The 19,326-nt window shown below is 39.3% G+C and overlaps 1 protein-coding gene across 1 annotated transcript in view; it reads right to left on the bottom strand.

The window, feature by feature from the left end:
* slc16a1a (solute carrier family 16 member 1a) overlaps positions 1-15,637 on the bottom strand; it is a 47,932-nt gene extending 32,295 nt beyond the window's left edge. The window contains exon 1 of the mRNA XM_061726826.1: positions 15,519-15,637. The gene's annotated coding sequence lies outside the window, so the exon portion shown is untranslated. The remainder of the gene's footprint in view (positions 1-15,518) is intronic.
* Between the last annotated feature and the right edge of the window lie 3,689 nt (positions 15,638-19,326).

Here is a 19,326-nt window from a genome sequence, read left to right as displayed (position 1 = left end):
GCCGACCTAATCAATTTATCTGTGGTGTGATACACATCTTACCGCCTTTATCATTGAGTGAGGCAAGGTACAAGCTTTCAGATTTATTCTGGTCTCTAAACTACTCTCCCACTACATTCAACTCATCTCAGATTGTAAAAATATTGGTCACTGATGAAAACTCGGCACCGACATTCCAATCTGACTGTAACCAATCTCACTGTAAGAGGAGATACTAACTAACCTTTACTGATGACAGCGTTGAATATAAATGGGTATGCTATTTAGCACAATTTGTGTGTCCTTTAAATGTATTTCAATCATTTTACCTAATGAAAAAAGCATGCCAAATGATTGAATTACAAAACACCATGGCCTAGAACTGGTTTTACACTAAGTTCATAGCGGTGGTGGGGTTGTCTGAGCAGACAGGACCTCATGCATCTGTCAAATGATACGAGTATGTCGTCATTTGTAACATTTAGAAACTGTAGACTATGATATCCTCGTCACTGCTCGTCGTATGGTCACGGATATGCACGTATAGCAAAAACCAGAGCACGCCCTGCCACGTGAAAAGTCTAAACTTAACCTCTGGCTGCGTGGCCTATTCAAGGCACTTGAAAAGATCAGTGACACCTGATTGTGATATGGCTGAAGACTGAGGAAGTAGGTGGAGCTCAAAAAGGAAAAAAAAGTTATAATCGTAGTACTTTAGGTTCTTTTGATGTTCTGATGGAAACGTGAAAACATTTAAATGGATTTAGAAGTGAAGTTTAGCCTGTTGAAATTATTATTCCACGACAGAGTCATTTTAAAGCTCTGTCAACATTTCAAAAGGTTAAAAAGAACGAGTCAGTGAGCGCACTCGTACAGTTATCCATTCAGATATAAAGTCAGTAAAGGAATGACTAAATTAATATGCTCTATATATATCTATCAAAAGGCTGGTGCTTTTTTACCTAAACACATACAGCTCCATTTGAATTGAGTCTGACATTTCATACCTTTTATAGTAATGTGTCACCAAAGATAATATAAGCGAGGACTTTGCTTGGAAGGCAGTTGCTGGGGAAAACAAAACGGATTCTATTGTAATGAATTTAACATCACCCATGGTCCATTTTGCCTTCCCTCGCTTCATTTCAGGACCAAAGAAACTTCAATTAAAAGGTCACGTCTTGCTGGCCAGACATGTCGGGGCTGATGCAAAACTTGCATATTGTCTTGCAACTGCAACTACCTCCCCATACAGTACAAGCAGTGCTATATCTGCCTGCTGGATTCTATGAGAAAGACCTTTCTTAGACCAACTATAATGTTGACAAGCGTACAGCAGGTTTGATAAAAAAGGACTCTGGAGATTGAGAAATCTCAGTGTTCCACAGCATGTAGATACTGACATTTTAATGTAAAAGATGGCGTGTTCATAAATGCACTCACGCAACCCTTAGCAGGTACAATTTCCATGCATGTGCCTCAACTTCTCTCAGATGGGTTTATGACAAATCATTTGTCAGGAGGGGAATATGCACTCATTTGGTAAACCAAGTGTTTGGATGTCTGGAGTTAAAATTTTGATGGCACTTTGTCTCCCTCTTCTGGCACTGATGTCTCTTAATCCTGCACTGCATAAAGAGCAGGTCATACCGTAAACCTTTCTGGCCCCCTTCATAGCTATTACTTCAGACGATGGAATGCGTTACGCTTTGGTATCTTGTAACATTTATGAAACATGGGGAAAACGTAACATTGCATATAGTGACTCAATTTGCACAGTCCACTAATTTTTAAACCCTGGACCAAATGTACTTTGCATGATAGTACAGCCAAACAGACAAAGTCAAGACTTCATGTCAAGATGACTGTATCGATGTTGAAAGTTCAATCAATAATCACATGACAAATTGCATCTCAAGGCATTTACTGGCCCCCATCAAAGTCCAGTTGTGCTACATGTAGAAGCTCAAAGTGTTTTGAAAAGCAAATACCTTGGTATTCAGCCGTTTGTACATCATGAGATGTACAAACTTTGCAGTTGAGGTTTGGAATTTAAGGAGTGCCACTTCTTCTGGACGCTTCCAAGTGCAAATTACTGTCTCGCAGAACGCCCGTTTTGCGTCTCCAAAGAACCAGACTGAGTTGAGGTTAAGGATAAAAGTGAGCCATGTCACAAATTACCTCGAGTGAAAACAAGTAGTTAATATTTAAATGAGAAAATCAACTGCTTTCAAGAAATGTTTCACATGTTTCAACAACAAAACAGATCAAATTACAACACAGCAGTAATAACGCAAGTTCCTTCAGGCAGAGTAGAGTAAATGGAAGAGGGGGGAGACAGAAAAAAAAAAAGATTATACTTGTAATATAGTTAGAAGACACTGTTAAACTGCTACAGCGCTCTGCCAGGAGTTGTTTCTCCTGGCAAAGAAATGTTAACTGCTGTGAGTGGGAGACCAAAAAATAAAAAAATATTCCATTCAAACTCAAGTTTCAAGGACGACTTGGCTACGTCACCACTCCCTCGGCTCACAATACATGGTGCAGTTGCATTTTGCATCTTTATTTACCAAAAATAAAACCCAGTGCCATGATACACAGATTGGCTGGGGGGAAATACAGTATAATCAGATCTCCTGATACCGATGGGTTTATGAGCTTGCAATAAATTATGAAAAAAAGCCATTAAAATGTGAAACTGACGCAAAAATGACAATTTTCTTTTTTCGAGGGATACAAATAATCTCTTCTTAATTAAGAGATGCTTTATTAGTTCACATAATTTAGGACATTTTTAATAATTAAATAGTAGAAGTGGGTCTAAACACCCTCTAAATAATTCCTGACATTCTTAAACTGCTTCTGCTTAACATATTTCACTGAGACCAGAATTGTTTTTCATTCACAGATTAATATTCAGAATTCTGGAGTTACACAATTTGCATGTTTATCCTGTGCTTGCATGGGTTCTCTCTGGGTTTTCCCAGCTTCCTCCCTCAGTCTAAGAACATGCATATCAGGTTAATTGGTCTAAATTGCCCTTAGGAGTGCGTGTGAGGTTTGTTATATGTGGCCTCGCGATGGATTGACAGCCTGTCCAGGGCGTACCCCTGCCTTTCACGCCAAGCGCTGGATACCCATGGCCTTGAATAAAAAGCATGTACAGATCAAAAGATGGATGGAAGAAAGTTGTTCTCTTTAATAAGTGCATCTCTAGGGATCCATCTTTACCAAACTATGCCCTATTACACCACCTGCAGTGTTAGAAAGAATACAGGGCTCCAGACTGCGACCAAATGCTCGCATTTTGCGACCAAAATTTGAGTATGTGCGACTGAATTTCATGTCCACTCGCACGCATGCGACTAGTAAATTTGCCAGTTTTTTTTTTTTTTTTTTTTTTTTTACACGTTAAACGTGGAAGGGGTGCGTCAATGAACCCGCATATTTGCAGGCCAATGAGTGTGAAAGGGAATGAGTTGGGGGATCTATTTATTTATTTATTTTTTTCGTTTAATTTCACCAGCTCAAAGCAGGTATTACGCCCGGACCACATTTAATGCGACACAACGAGCTGCCGCCGCGGCGCGCACATAAAGTTAGAAGAAAAAGGCGGCGGGTATGTTTGGTTTTAGTAACATCATGCTCAGGCAATGAGTCTGCAATGTCCCAGACGGGAGACACATGTAGCTCAGTGCTTAACTTTTATTTTGAATCCACTCTATATTCTTCTGGTCTGTTCTCCTATATGTTCCCCGCCTGAATTATGGTTCCGCCTTAAATCGACGCAGAGCCTATGGCGTAGGCTCTGCGTTGTTGTAACGCGGAACCATAAATCAGCCTTCACCCGGTAAAGAAAAAAAAAAAAAAGAAAATGTGCTCCAATACAGCAGGTCTCATAATTTTATTTTGAACACTGCCAAAACTCTAACTTAAAACGTAACTAGAACTTAAAATTTGCTTGACACAAATGAAAGTTAAATTTTAACACGTGGGAAAAACACCTAACCTTTTAAGTGATGTGTGTTATCAGGTGTAATGGCATTTTTAGGTTAGAAATAAGAATATTTCTTGGTAAGATCCTTAGTTATTTGAGTGAAGGCAGTGAATTTGGTCAACTGGTGTAAGTTCAGGGTTTTAGTAAAGACACAAGTAGGGAAATGTTATTGGCCAGTACCCCCAATATTTGTACATTTGTTAAGTACTGTGTTTAACAGTTAAATTCATGGCTGAAAGGTTACTAAGCACTTTGTTACCAAGCACTTTTTTTATCATGTGAATGTATGTTTTTTTAATATATAATGACAGCAATGGTGCTGTCAGTTTACTTTATGTTGCGGCATCTTTAAAAGTGCAATACACTGAAATGTAGTAGAAATGTAAAAATTTGGTTAGCGTGTCGATAAACGATGTGCGCTCCTAAAATTTCTGATTGTGCCCCTAAAAATTTTCAGTTAGGGGCTACTGTGCTCCTAGTGAAAAAAGTTAGTCTGGAGCCCTGGAATACATATATACTTTCAGAGTGACACACTCGACCTCTTAGTTTTACTGCTAAATTCCTTTACAAAAAAATATTAATGAATAGCTTTAACCATCTTTTCAATATTATTATGCGGTTTATCCAAAATGGCAAGATCAGCAGTCCAATAGATGGCTGGCATGAAACTTAACACTGTATTTGGCAGGCAGAGCAATGGCAGAGGCAGCGGCGGTGAAGATGGTAATGCTGGTATGAGTGGGAGTTGCCTTGAAGACATGCCATTAGGCCAGGCAGATAGAGACGAAGCCTGTTGAGCTGCGACAGATTTTAAGGACAAGTGATTCAGTCTGTAAGGTGGTGATTACAAATGCCAGGGTAGTCTGAATTGGATATTGATTCTGTCAGGGTAACAGTGTGGAGCAGGTACAAGCTGCTGAACTGAGCCTCATTTCACTGAGAGCGAGCATGAGGACAGCCTTGGTGATGTTCACACAGTCGCTTGAACATCTAAACTCTGGCTCACTGCTCAAATCACAGCACGCTGGCACAAAACAGAAGGCTTATAAGTGAGTCAAAGTATTAGTCTGTACAATAAAACCTGGCATCAATACTAAAACGATCAATGCTGTAAATCCCTGGACAGACTGGACAGGTAAACCCTTAAACATGTTGAAATAAGCCTCAATTTAACAACTGAGGTTAACGTGCAATATCGTCTCAATCTCAAAAGGTTTGAGAAGTTAATTTAATCTTTTCAGTTTTATCTGCACATTTAAAGATGCAAATGAATATATTCTTCATTTTACAAGAATATAATTGGGCTATTGAGTTACTGTGCTCATTGTTCCCATTGACTGCGATACATATTCAATACTTGGGAATTCTCAATTGTTGCCTTATGATGTGGATTTGAAATTGATTTTTTGTTTATTCAACTAATTAAAATCCCCAGCCCTGTGAAACAGTTTTTGTTTTGTTTTTGCCCCTCAATGGGTTTGTTTTTTATATTTCTTCCCATTACAAAACTTTGAAGGCTTTGAAACTTGACTTTTCCGGTAGGATGCATCTCTGGAAAAAAGAACGAGAGGCAAAACAGTTCCTTGGGGCTTTATGTCCAGAACGCAGCATTGGATCTGGAGTTTAACCAATCAAATGGGGCCCATGTCAAACCATTACTTCCTTAACTCAACTGGTTATCCTCGTCTGCTTCAGTCAAGTCACTAATGCTTGCCTATAAAGTGATTTCCTGGTCTATATACAGTTATTTAAACTGATCGTTACGGCCTATACTCCTCCCCGAACATTAGGTTCCTCTATTGAATTTTTGATATGTTGGTGGAATGAGTTAGCTACCATCAAAGCTGGGGCTTGCCTGTCTATTTTCAAGAAACTCCTCAAGATGCTCTTCTCTTCTAACCTTCTAACCTCTCTAAAATCATAGCGATCATAGGACAGGTCATAGGTCAGGTTCTGTCATTTCACAAAAAAACCTTTTTCTCCAATATTTTATATCAGATGAACACATTGAATTGTCAAAGTGACATAAATTAGAGGTCCATTACTGGTGATTGCGTAACCGGCATCTCCCAACACCTGAGAGTATCCGAGTAGACAGGCTTATCCGCTTTGAGCAAGAGAAAATGTTTGTAGTTTTACTTTACATAGAAGGGGAAACCTGTAAATTAAGCTATAAATCAATCTTTTTTTGACTTCTAAGTAAGGAAAAGCTTCTTTAAGATGGAATTGTGTGGCATTGAGCCATTTGACAGGCTTTTCTTTTTAATAAATAAAAAAATATAAATGGTACATTATCTTAAAAAAAAAAACGTTGCAAAGCTGGGGCTCGCCTGTCTATTTTCTTTTTTTTTTTTTTTATTATTTTCTTATCCCCGATTTTTTACCCATTTCATCACCCAGTGCTCATACCTAAGTAACAGTCCTGGGCATTGCTCTCCTCTGCCAACCCAGGGAGGGCCCTACACTGAGCTCAGGTCTCTTTCTTATCCTGAGGAGTGACGGATCGCCTCTTTTCACCAGACAGGGTGGGGTTTCTCTGACCGGACGTAGCGCGTGGAAAGATCACGCTATTCCGGCCAGATCCTCCCCACCCCATCTGGCGCCCCGGTTGGCCAGAGGGGGCAGTATAGCTCAGGACTGTGTGCATGTTTTTGTGAGGGTAGCTCACATTAGCTACCATGGGGAACACCGGGAGAACATGCAAACTCCACACAGAAAAGCCCTTTCGCCAACCCCACCCAGGGTGTGGGCACTGAAGTCATGGGGGAACTAACACGCACTTCAGCGCCCACAGCGTCCCCGGCAGGAATCAAACCCAGGACCTTCTTGCTGTGAGACGGCTGCACTACCTGCTGCGCCACCGTACCCCCCTCGCCTGTCTATTTTCAAGAAACTCTTCAAGATGCATCTCTTTCAAGAAGAACTCTTCTAACCTAAAATCCTAACTTATTAACTGCACTTTACCTTTAACATTGCCGGTTTTGGCACCTTCAACATTTCTCTTTTCATATTAATTTAATGGGAACAGGACGTACGGCAAATGTCTCTTAACTCTAGTGTAACTTGGTTCCTCACTTTTAAGTTCCTTTGAATAAAAGCATCTGCAAACTAGTCATTTTTCTCAATCCTATGATGGTAGATTTTGTAAATCTGCTGGCCCACATAAGGGCCTTTTGAATGCCAAAATACTCAGTCACTTAAAATAATGAGGGTGTTAAAGCAGTTCCCCTCCCCCTTCACCTTCCCCTACCCCCCCGGAAGTGAGTAGTTGAAATTTTTCAGCGTTTTTAGATTAGACCCCGTTATCCTTGGATGAAGAACGTGGTTAAAGCACACTGGGCAACGTAAATTCAAGGCGTGTTATTGCCTCCCCGGTGCCTGAAGCCAAGTTGAGTTGAAGGAATATGACCTGCGGTGTTATTGAGTGGTGTGACGTAAGATGATGCCCCGTTGGCTGTTTGGTTGGTCTTGCTGGCTTGATAAACATAAGAGTTGGCTAGATGCAAGAGAGAGCAGGTGGCGGATCCATGCTTAACAACAACGGGAATTGTGGAGCGACTTCCCCTCAAATTGTGATGCACAAATATGACCAGCAGTCTCCCTCTGCCATTTCTGCTGTTGCATTTGACCGAGAAGAACTTCTTTCTAACACTCCTCAGTTTGTTAATGACCCAGGTTTTGTTAACTCCAAAGCCTTGGCTTCTCAATTTAGTAGCCAGTTGCAGAGTATGTTACTGTAAAAAAGATTTATAGGACGAGGAGTTTGTCGACATCCTAGTCTTGTCAAGAAACTCCACCCACGACCCGCCACCCCGTGTTAGTTCTGTTTACATTAGTCCTGACCAGTGATTAAGTGCACCCTCAGCAATGCATTTCTTTCTTGGCAGTGGTCATACTGCTCACATGGGCTATTCTAGTCCAAGTGATGGGGGTAAATTGGGATCTGCCGATTTGAATACTTTGTAGTTTTTCTTCTTTGTTTTGCCCATCTCCAATTTCTTTTGGCTGTCTGAACAGCTCAGATCACGAAATACGATTTAAGACCACTTTCATATGTTGACAGACACACGCACACGATTTACTGAGCCAGTCAAAACAAAATTACTGGTGAGTATATGATGAAAGAATTTTACTATCAAACTCAACACATCAAATACATATTTTTTAAATTTAGGTGACCACTTAACTTCAGCCAACTTAATCCCATGATATTTTAGCACCAAAAGCACAAGTCAAATTGAATTACATAGTCCACTTTAGTACCATAATAATCCCCATATTCAAAACAGTTCACTCTAATCCATTTTTAATCCAATTCAATCAATTTCATTACAAGGGTTTTCATATAAATGCCAAGTTTTCTTTTCCAAGTAAAATCGAGCTATAGGCTGTATCAAAGGAAGTGCTTAGATCAAGAGTGATTAAACAAGAGCAATCCTTAACACTGGCAGCCAGCGCAAGATCATTAGTGAGTTTATGGGCAGTCGTTTTGGCTCAGTGAAGGGCTTCAAAGTCAGACTGATTAAAAAGAGTTCCGTCATTTCACAAAAAAGAAACTTGAGGGAAAACTACTTTTTCTGCAATATTTACTATCAGATGAACACACTGAATTGTTAAACTGATGTAAATTAGAAGTCCATTACTGGTGATTGCATAACCGGCATCTCCCAACACCTGAGAGTATCCGATTAGACAGGCTTATCCGGTTTGAGCAAGAGCAAGTGTTTGTAGTTTTACATTACACAGAAGAGGAGAGCTGCAAATTAAACTATAAATCAATCTTTTTTTGACCTCTAAGTAATGTTATTAAGGAAAAGCTTAGTATTCTTTAAGATGGAAATGTGTGGCCTTGAGCTATTTGACAGGTTTTTCTTTTAATAAATAAAAATATAAATGGTATGTTTAAATCAGAATCTTAAAAAAAAGAAAAACTAGAGGTTGTCTGCATCTCTAACAACTTGGAGAAAGTCCCACAAGTGCAGAGCCTGATAACTGAAGGTTCTAGCAACAAGTCTACCTTTGGAAACTCTGAGAAACCACAAGTAGGCTCTGAGTGTAAAGTGCTCTGTTGGGTGAGTTTGGCATTTAGAAGCTTTTGGATGCAAGAATTGTAAAATGTAAAGATACAGATGAAGGGAAGCCAATTTTAGATAAGTATATTAATGAATCTTGCATATAAATACATAAATATGCAACTGAATTAAGACTTTAAGGAATGATCATACTTGATCTTTTCATCGGCTTGAATCATTTATTCTGTATGCCAAAATTGATTATACTTGTTAGGCAAATAAGTTCCACCCCAGAAGAAAGAAAAGAGCCCCATTCAGTGTTTATAACAGTTAAATTGTGCAGTGCCACTTTTTTTGGCCTGGATAACTTTAAAAGCCCAAGTGCACACAGATCTGTCAGGAATGCTTTATGAATGAAGCTGTGTGACCGAGATACAACACAATCCAGAAAACTACAACTCCATGGATCTAGTAAGTCTATAAGACATGCTGCCAACATATAGAGATTGATGATAGCATCTGATGCAATTTATTCCATGTCCAGGGTTGCTGGTTCACAGTCTGTTAACGTTGAAACCACAGGTTGCAAAGAAAATCTCCTACGAATCCGTCAGCTGGATTTGCACTCCAGGTTTAAACAGTAAAGCCGGTGGATTGTATTTCTTGTTTATCTGCAAATGCAGATGGGAAAATTTATAGGATTTGTGCAGTGTGGAAAATGACAGCCGTGCAGGGTTCTGGCCACTTCAAGTATAAGTGCGGACATGTTTAAAAATTATTAAAAAAAAAAAAAATGTGTTTCACACATACTGACCATTTAAAGAAAAAAGATCTTAGCAATTAAGCCTTGTTTATCGAATGTACAGTCTTTTTTAAAACTGGGGGAAGGTGGCTCAGTTGGTAGAGCGTTCGCCCTTGAACCTGAAGGTCAGTGGTTTGAACCTCCTGTGTCCACCAAAGTGTCCTTGGGCAAGACACTGAATCCCCCGGTTGCTCCCGGTTGTCAGGCCAGCGCCGTTGTATGGCAGCTCCGCCGACAACCGGTGTGTGAATGTGTGCATGTGTGGGTGAATGTCTACAGTGTAAAGCGCTTTGGGGCTGTAGGAGTACAGCTGGAAAGCGCTATATAAGTGTAAGCCATTTACCATAACATTTCTTCCTCTGTAAATCTTTGCCAGACCCACTTCAATGGAATATTTTGGAATATGCATTCATTCATCAGGTTTTAGTGTGGATAGTACCAGGTAGGGATGGGTATTGGGAAGGACCTCACGATACGATACGCATCACGATACTTGAGCCACGATACGATACACATTGCGATATCCCGATTATGCGATATCCCGATTATTATATTCTACATAGTTCACCGAAAAATTTAAAAATGCATTACACATCTTAAAATCCAAGTTGTATATATGTACATCAGATGATAGTGATGGATCTTAAAATCCGAGTTGCACGTTCATCAGATTATAGTGACAATTCATGGGACAAACTGAGTCAAAATAATGTTTTATTATAACTATACAAGCTAAAGTTACAACATATTTGTATATGTTTTTCATATTATTTACATCATATGAAATTAACATTAAATTTAGTATGAGGTTGCTTTAATTATGTGGCAAATGATAATAAACACAAGAAAGATGGGTACTAAAACCAAGGACAGGCACAGTGATCAGTCAGTATAGATATAAATCCATAAATAAATAAACCTCTGTCCATTATTTTTCATTTTTTAAGGACAGGCAATTGTGTTATATAAAAAATAAATTATAAAATGAAATAAAACGTGAAATAAAACCTGAGCTCAGTGCAGGGCCCTCCCAGGGTTGGTAGAGAGTGGCAATGCCCAGGACTGTCACTTAGGTAGGAGCACTGGGTGATATAATGGGAAGAAAATCGGGGATAAAAAAAAAAAAAAAAAAAAAAAAAAATTAAATAAAAAAAAAAAAAAAAAAAAAAAATCGATATTCAAATTTTGAATATCGATATTGAATCGGCTGGAAAAGTATCGCGATATATTGCCATATCGATATTTTTGCCCACCCCTAGTACCAGGCAGACTCTCCATTTGGCCACTTGGATACAGTACCTTTACTGTGCCAAAATGTGTCAAATGTGTTTTTTTACCCTTTTTGAAGGGAATATGGCTATAAAATACTTTGATACATGATTTTGTAAATGTAAAATCTCAATCCAAGAATCACTGCGCTCTGTGCGGGTCTCTCGGTGGTTGTCGCTCTACGTGCTGTGCAACTGTACGCCACGGAGCCAAGATGGCTGCCGTGCTCCAGAGTTTACGCTCAACGGTAGAGGCCTGATGGATGAAGTCTCGTAATAGTGTAATATCTCGTTTGAAAGGTTGCGACATGTAAAATGTCAACAAACTTTACGTAAATTCCCAAAAGCCACGAGAAGTCAACAAAATGGCCTTGACCGGCAGGATATGAAATGACGGTGGATTAAACAGTTTCTCTACTATGAAGGATTAAGCTGTGAATTTTAGTCAAAAAATGGTGTGCATAGACTGGAAATGACAACAAACCAGTAAGGAAATAAAATATACTGCTTTAGGTGGGAATATTTCTGGGATTTGCTGACGTATTGTGTGATGAACACGCAATCTGATGTGCTGGCTGTGAAATGTGAATTTTGGCTTTTGGTTTGTTTTGAGATTGGCATGAAGTGGTCGGCCTGGAAAGGATTATGTTCAGTTTCATCTGAAAGTGTAGCTTTTCTAGTTTCATATGATACCCACTAAGTTGGGGTGGAGAAAATTGATCTTGCGTTCTTTTGCGTTTTGTTGTGGATGTTGCTTGTGTTGGGGGGCCCATCATTTGTTGCATATGTATTGAAGTTGTTATAAATCATATACTTTGTTGACAAAACGTACTTGGAGTTTTGACATATTGGCTTCAGGGCCTCTTGTTTGAGAAACACTTGAGTAATTTTTTCCACACATGAACTGGTGTATACAGCTGCTGGACCCGGTACTGGGTCCATCGGGGGGAAGGGGTTAAAGGGGAATGAAAATAGCCTATCAGCACACACAGTCAAAACATACAAAGATGTTTATTTTCTTTTTTTAATCAAAACACCAGATTTACCAACATGGGAAAATGACGTCGGTCATCGCAGTGAATGTCGGTAACGGTAAATTTGCGGTTTATCGCCCAGGCCTATAACAACGTACATTTTATTTCTAACCAATTTTTGGTCAGAAGGCAAAGATTGAAAAATGTATTATTTCGCCAAGAAATTAAAAATCCTTGCAATACTGATCCAAGTTTATATTCATAATGTAATTTACTGATGTTGTAAGGACAAAATATACTCATGTGGACAGTTTATTAAAAACAGGTGCCATCTTTATTCTGGACTAGAGTAAGACTTAAAAAAAAAGCAACTCAAGTGTTAAATATTAAATGAATGATTAAAGCAGTATACTGAAGGACCCGACTACCCTGTGAATGGAAGATTGCTTCTTAAACGCTTTTTTTTTTTTTAAAAAAGGAGGTACATTAATTTTATGCCATTCTTAGTTTCATAAAATGAAAATGAATTATGCTGACCTCCCACTCAAATGAATTAACATGGGTGATTGTGGATGTAATTGCTTATTAGCATGACACAGTGATTCTACAGTCTCACAGGTGGATCGTTGTCAGTCTCTAAAGGTTTCTAAAGCAAGAAAACCTCAGGAACAGAGTCATTATATCAAAATTATTTTCTTTAATAAGCAATCTTCTTAATAGGAGCTAAAATAAAAGTTGACAGAAGATGAAAAGCTGAACCTAACCATAGGAAACCTACCCTCGATAAGGATTACATATCACAAAAGTAAAACAAAAAAAAGCACAAGTAAGCCTGCAGTCTCAGTATTACAGAAATGTGTAGGCACCTGTTACTACAAATATCTAGGCCAGTAAAAGATTACCAGAGAAGGAACATAGTAAAAAGTGACTGTTTTTTTATATTTGGACTTTATTTGTTGGTAAAAACCTAAGGCATATATATGTGCATTCTTACTATATTTAATATACATATATTTATATATACGCATACACATATATACACATACAAACCCAGGATATGGGTTTGCGGTCACATGGAAAAAGTGAAACTTTAGCTACTTTAAAGAATTCCCACCAGGCTGTCAGAGTTGTGCTAATATTAATGCTTTTGAAACATTTGTGATGTTTAATGCTTTGACTAATAAATGGTAAATCTGAGATTTCCAGATCATTGCAAAACACTTGCTCAGCCATTGACTATATAAAGAATGATTTTTCGACCATTTTAAAAGGAGCTTGAGGCAGGATTTATGAAAAAAATTAGTATACGTTTTAAGTTTTCTAGTAATAATGTCAGATGAAACGTTCCAAACCAAAACGAATGAGCCCTTTAGTGTATCTCTCCGTTGCCTTGAACAGACTGTGTGCTGCAAAATGTGCTGCAATTCGGACTCCGAATGTCCCGCGCTGGGCGGCGGATGTGACGTCACATGACGCTGCATGCACGTTCTCCCCATTCTCCCGTGCCGGCTTTGCTGTTGGCTGCAGTACCCCCGACGGCCGTCGTGGCGAAGGGTGGCGCTAAAGAGTCTCATTTCTTAAAAGGAGCCTCATGCTCCTTTAAAATATACTGTAGTTTGTTCGCTAGGAAGTAATACTGGAAGTTAGGTAAATCCAAACCTCCACATTCTTTGGATTTTTGTAATGTCTTCAAGCTAATACGTGGTGTTTTATTCTTCCACAGAAATTTTGACACATATTAATCCAATGACTTAAACCAAGAAGGAGGGGGTTTGGATGGTATCATTGAGAAAAAATAGTTTACTTTTGGTAAAACCATCATTTTGATGGTGACTATTCTTCCCATGAGTGAAATGGGAAGAGAGTTCCACCTGGAAAGATCATTTTCTATTTTCTTTAAAAGCTGAACATAATTTAATTTTATTAACTCTGACAGCCTAGGGGAGATATTTATGCCTAAATATCTAATGTTCCTTGATTGTAATTTAGTATTGGCTGTATTCCTAAAATTGCAGTTAACACACAAAACTGTGGATTTAGACCAATTAATAGAATAATCAGACAGAGATGAAAATCCCTCTATAAGTGCAATTGTCTGTGATAGTGAGGTTTGTGAATTCTGGAGGAAGAGTAGTACGTCATCCGCATAAGGACTTATTTTGTGATCTAAAGTTTTGCATTGTATACCTTTTTAATATTTAGATTTTGTCTAATAGCGGCTGCTAAATGCTCAATAAATATTGCAAATAGTGAAGGAGAAAGAGGACAACCCTGTCTGGTACCTCTTTGCAAGTTAAAGCTTGTTGAGATTGGATCATTTGTCCTTACATGTGCCTTGGGAGAGCTATACAATATCTTTATCCAGTCAATAAAAGATTTGCCAAATCCAAATTTGTGTAAAGTTGCCAATAGAAATTTCTGAATTTACCCGATCGAATGCTTTTTCTGCATCTAAAGATATAATAGTAGTTTCCTGTTTGTTGATACTCGAATGATCTATAATATTAAAGTAATCTACGAGTGTTAGTAGAAGAATGTCTACCTTTAATGAAACCTGTTTGATCCGGATGTATAATAGAAGGAGTAATTCTTTTCAGACATTTGGTAAGAGCTTTGCTGATTATTTTAAGATCTACATTCATCAATGATATTGGGCGGTAGCTTGATGGGAGCAAAGGATCCTTATTCGGTTTTAATAAGAGACTAATATTAGCAGAATTCATATTTAAGGGTAAGCTTTTATTCTCCCTAACATTTAGGATCATTTTATAAAATGTTGGTGCTAATAAGCTCCAGAATTCGGCTTGAAAGCCATCTGGGCCCAGAGCTTTATTATTAGGCATATGCTGAGGAGCTTCATGGAATTCTCCTATTGAGAGCGGCAAATCTAAATTCGTAACCTGCTCCTGATGTAACTTCGGCAGATACATTTTTCCAAGAAACTGATCGATAGATTAGTCGGATGGTTCGATTTGTGATGGTTCGATGGAGTTTACAGTAAAAGTCTCTAAAAACTGAATTTATTAAACAGGGATCATGTGTAATTTCCCCCGATTGGTCCTTGATAGATGTTATGGTTATTTTTTCTTTGTTTACTTTTAATTGATTGGCAAAATATTTCCCCGATCTGACCCGACTTTATTGTTTTAAAGAAATTAAAAATGGGAGTGGGGGAAACCCCAAGCAAAAGTGTGACCACCATTTATTCTCCAGTTATGCACAAGATCCCCTTTTTGGTGAGTGCTAATGTAGTACATGTTTTTTTATAAACAAGAGTAATAGTTATAACGTGTTCAATTATCTAAAGTGTGGTAAAATACATCCAGCTTCAACCACTTTGGAGAGAGGCTAGATTCTTAACACAGATGTAATGTCTTCTTCCAAATTTGAGTTTAAAAGTTAATTAATTCCACCAAGGATAGGTTCCTCATACCACATGATGCAACAGAAAGTTGAGAGGAAAAAAAAAAAAAGAAGCGAACTCACCAAATGATGCACAGGAGCTTTAATCACTGATATCGTTATCCAAGAGTCAATGGAAAGCTGTGGGGCGATAACCCAGCCACAGGAAAGAACCAGACAGGGTCAACCAAAGGGAGCCGTCAGATCTGTCCAAGTATCAAAGATTGTATAGTCAACATTTGGTGTAAGAACTGCAATGTATTCTTCTTTTGTTACGTCTGCATATAGTGAGGAGCAAAGAAGGCAAGAAGACCTTTCTGGATACTCTATCCTGTTGTGAGGATGAAAACAAAAACTAAAGTGGGATTAAGTGAGTCGGTCCAAAGTCGGTCCTCGAGGGCCGCAGTCCTGCCTGTTTTAGTTGTTTCCCTGCATCAACACATCTGATTCAAATTAACTGTCGTCATCAAAGTCTGAATAGTCCTGTTGATGACCAAGCTCCTTGTATCACGGTTTGATAAAAAAAAAAGGGATACATCTAAAGCATGCAGGACACCGGCCCTCGAGGACCGACTTTGGACACCCCTGATCTAAGGGTTAAGAATCTCTGGGATGAAGTGCAGTTACAGATGCAAAGACAATTCATGAAGATTGTCAATGTACAGGCTAGCAGATACTAAATTTCAAATATTAGATCCAACAAGCTATTTAAAATGACAATGTTTGCCTGGGTATTTATCATCTGTAACTCACACTCCATGCTTTTCAAGGCTTTCAGATACAATATTGTCTATTTTGTCCATTAAGCTGTTGATCACATAAAATCCTCTAGCTGCAAACTGTATATTTCTGCATCTGGAGTTTGAAACTTCATACTAAAATCTAAATGTCATACAATACTGTGAAAGGTCTGCGCGTAAGCCATTGGAAGAACAGTTTTACCTCATTTCAAGTGCATTGGAGAGCCTTTGAAAGAGTGATTTATTGCAGTGAAGTGTCCAAATGTCACATCCCAAACCCATCAGGCATAGAATCCCCCCCCCCCCCCCCCCCCAAAAAAAACAACAAAAGAACACACCACTTATTCAATAGGTTTACATCTGATAAACCCAGCCTTTGAGATTTCTTTCCAAACCAAAGCTTTCCTCTTCATGTCACAGTCAGAGGTGGACAGAGTACTCGACCCCAGTACTTGAGTAAGAGTACAAATACTACTGGTCAAAATTTACTCTGTTACAAGTAAAAGTAGCTCAGTCAAAATATTACTCGAGTAAGAGTAGAAAAGTACTTGCTTTTAAAGGTACTTAAGTATCCAAAAGTAAATGCTTTTAAATTTACTTTAAGTAAAAGTAAGAGTAAGAGTACATTTCTTATTTTCCACATCAGTAAATTACTATTTTTTCTGTATATATTTGTCTGTGCCCTCGTTTTTTACTCGGTCGAACTCAAACATTGAGTTAAGATACGGCCAAGGATTTTGTGAAAGTCCCTGCTCCGAGTCCGGCTCATTATCAGACTCAGACGACTCAGCGGATTGTCTTTCTTCTCCTGATGCAGGCGTAGCCATTGTTGCGGCTCTGTCTTGACAAACGCAGGCTACTTTGGCGGTATCGTTTTGAGGAGGCTTGACGTATTTGCGCTTTACGTACATCCCAGTGGAGAGCGTGCACTGTGATAGGTCTCCTCCTTTGACAAAAACAGCTTGTGTCCAATAGGATTTTAGGGAAGAAGAAAAAAGAGCAGACCTGAAAGTAACGAGTACTTTTCAGCCTTCCTAGAAATTTACTCGAGTAAAAGTAAAAATATTTGTCTTGGAAATGTATTCAAGTAAGAGTAATAAGTACCAAAGAAATCTAATACTCAAGTAAAGTACAAATCCTCTGGATATGTACTTAAGTACAGTACTCAAGTAAATTTACTCCGTTACTGTCCACCACTGGTCACAGTACATCTTTAAACTCCCGTTGTACAGCTCAAGAAAGTCAGACATTGACCAAACACAGCATTTTCCTTAGTTGCCTTTGCTCTCTGTCAGGTTATCTGTAATTGGACGGGGTGTCAGAGCACTGCACCCACATTACACTTTTTTTCCTTTATGAAAGCACAAGACACAGGAACAGCACCTGCATTCATGCACATTGGGCAGAGCACCAAAATATAGAAATGGGTTCAGCCTATGGTATCATTTAAAAAAAAGACTTATTGAACAAATGAGAAGTGTGCCAAGAAAACACCATCCACACCCCAACACCACTAGCCTCAATCAATGGGGCCATCGTTTCATGATTAACTTCACCATCCAGATGTTATAGCAGACATTAAAGGGAAAGTTCGGTTTTTTACAACCTGGACCTTATTTCTGACATTTTTTATGGTCCTATACTCACCCAGGCAAGTTTGGTGTCATTTGGAGTCCTTCGGAAGATATTAGGGGGTTTTTTGCGAGCTGCTTCTCCATATAACGGTAGTGAACGGGGCACCGCGGGACACACACGATGCAGCGTCTAAATAACACATGATTGCCGCAAAACTCTTCATTTCTTTTATGAATCACTAGATCTGCTTCCAGGACCTGTTGTGTACATCCGGGGCTGTGTGTGTAACAAATAAATCAGTTTGTAAACAAGACCTCTGAACTCATGACGTCATCTCTGTGCGCGCATCGCAGACACAGCTCTGTGTACAGCTGGAGTTCGCTACTGTTAGTTATTTGAAACATGTCTGAATATTTGTCAAATTCTGAGGTTGTGGACGACGACTTTGAATATGATGGACGTCCTTACCGTTTTGAGCCAGAGTATACGGCTGAAGAGCTCACTGAACAGAGGACAGAGTGCGCGCACAGAGATGACCTCATGAGTTCAGAGGTCTTGTTTACAAACTGATTTATTTGTTACACACAAAGCCCCGGATGTAGACAACAGGACCTGGAAGCAGATCTAGTGATTCATAAAATAAATGAACGAGTTTCGCGGCAATCATGTGTTATTTAGACGCTGCATCGTCTGTGTCCCGCGGTGCCCCCATGCGCTACCGTTATATGGAGAAGCGGCTCGCAAAAAAACCCTAATATCTTCCGAAGGACTCCAAATGACACCAAACTTACCTGGGTGAGTATACGACCATAAAAAATGCCAGAAATAAGGTCCAGGTTGTAAAAAACCGAACTTTCCCTTTAAGACTCATCAGGCAAAGCAACGTTTTTTCTAAGTTCATTTAGTCCAGTTTTCATAAGTCTGTGAGAATTGTGACGTTCGTTTCCCATATTCAACTCGAAATCGAGCGCACATGCGGGAGCACAACACTCCGCCCTGTCTCCTCCATCAAGTAGGTCTATTTGAATATCATTGGAAACCGGCCAAGCAAATGATGGAAATCGCAAAAGCAAGAAAAAAAAGTACCGTATTTTCACGGCGCACCGTGTGAAAAGGCGCACCCTCATTTTTGTGTGTAATTTTTGGATTTAAAACACACATACGGCGCACCGACCCAAAAGGCGCACGGAGCGCGCACACACGCGCCGCAAAACGTCCTCATCCTCGGTGTCAGTCACTTTCTGTGCCGTGAAGCCCCTCGGAAATGCCGGCTTTTGCAAAAGCCCGAACAACAGTCCCAGCAGACACGTTAGCCCACACATGATGTGTGAAAAAAACCACCGGGTCACCGTACATAGTCCTGCCTCAGCCACTTGATCATCATCCCTTCATCCAGTCAGCCCTTTTCATTCGCCTTTATAATGACTCGAATGAAATGTCTTTAGGCAAAGTTTTTCTTTTAAAAATCACCATAGGCGGCAGTTTCTGTCCATCAGCGTGGCAGGCAAGCACAACAATAAATTACGACTTTTCATACCCCGTTGTGTGGATCTCCACCGCGCGGGTCCCGTCTATCG

Source organism: Cololabis saira, chromosome 8 (genome assembly GCF_033807715.1).
Source record: "Cololabis saira isolate AMF1-May2022 chromosome 8, fColSai1.1, whole genome shotgun sequence".
NCBI lineage: Eukaryota > Metazoa > Chordata > Actinopteri > Beloniformes > Belonidae > Cololabis > Cololabis saira.
The sequence above is the reverse complement of the archived record's forward strand: the minus strand, read 5'-3'. Positions and strand labels throughout refer to the sequence as shown.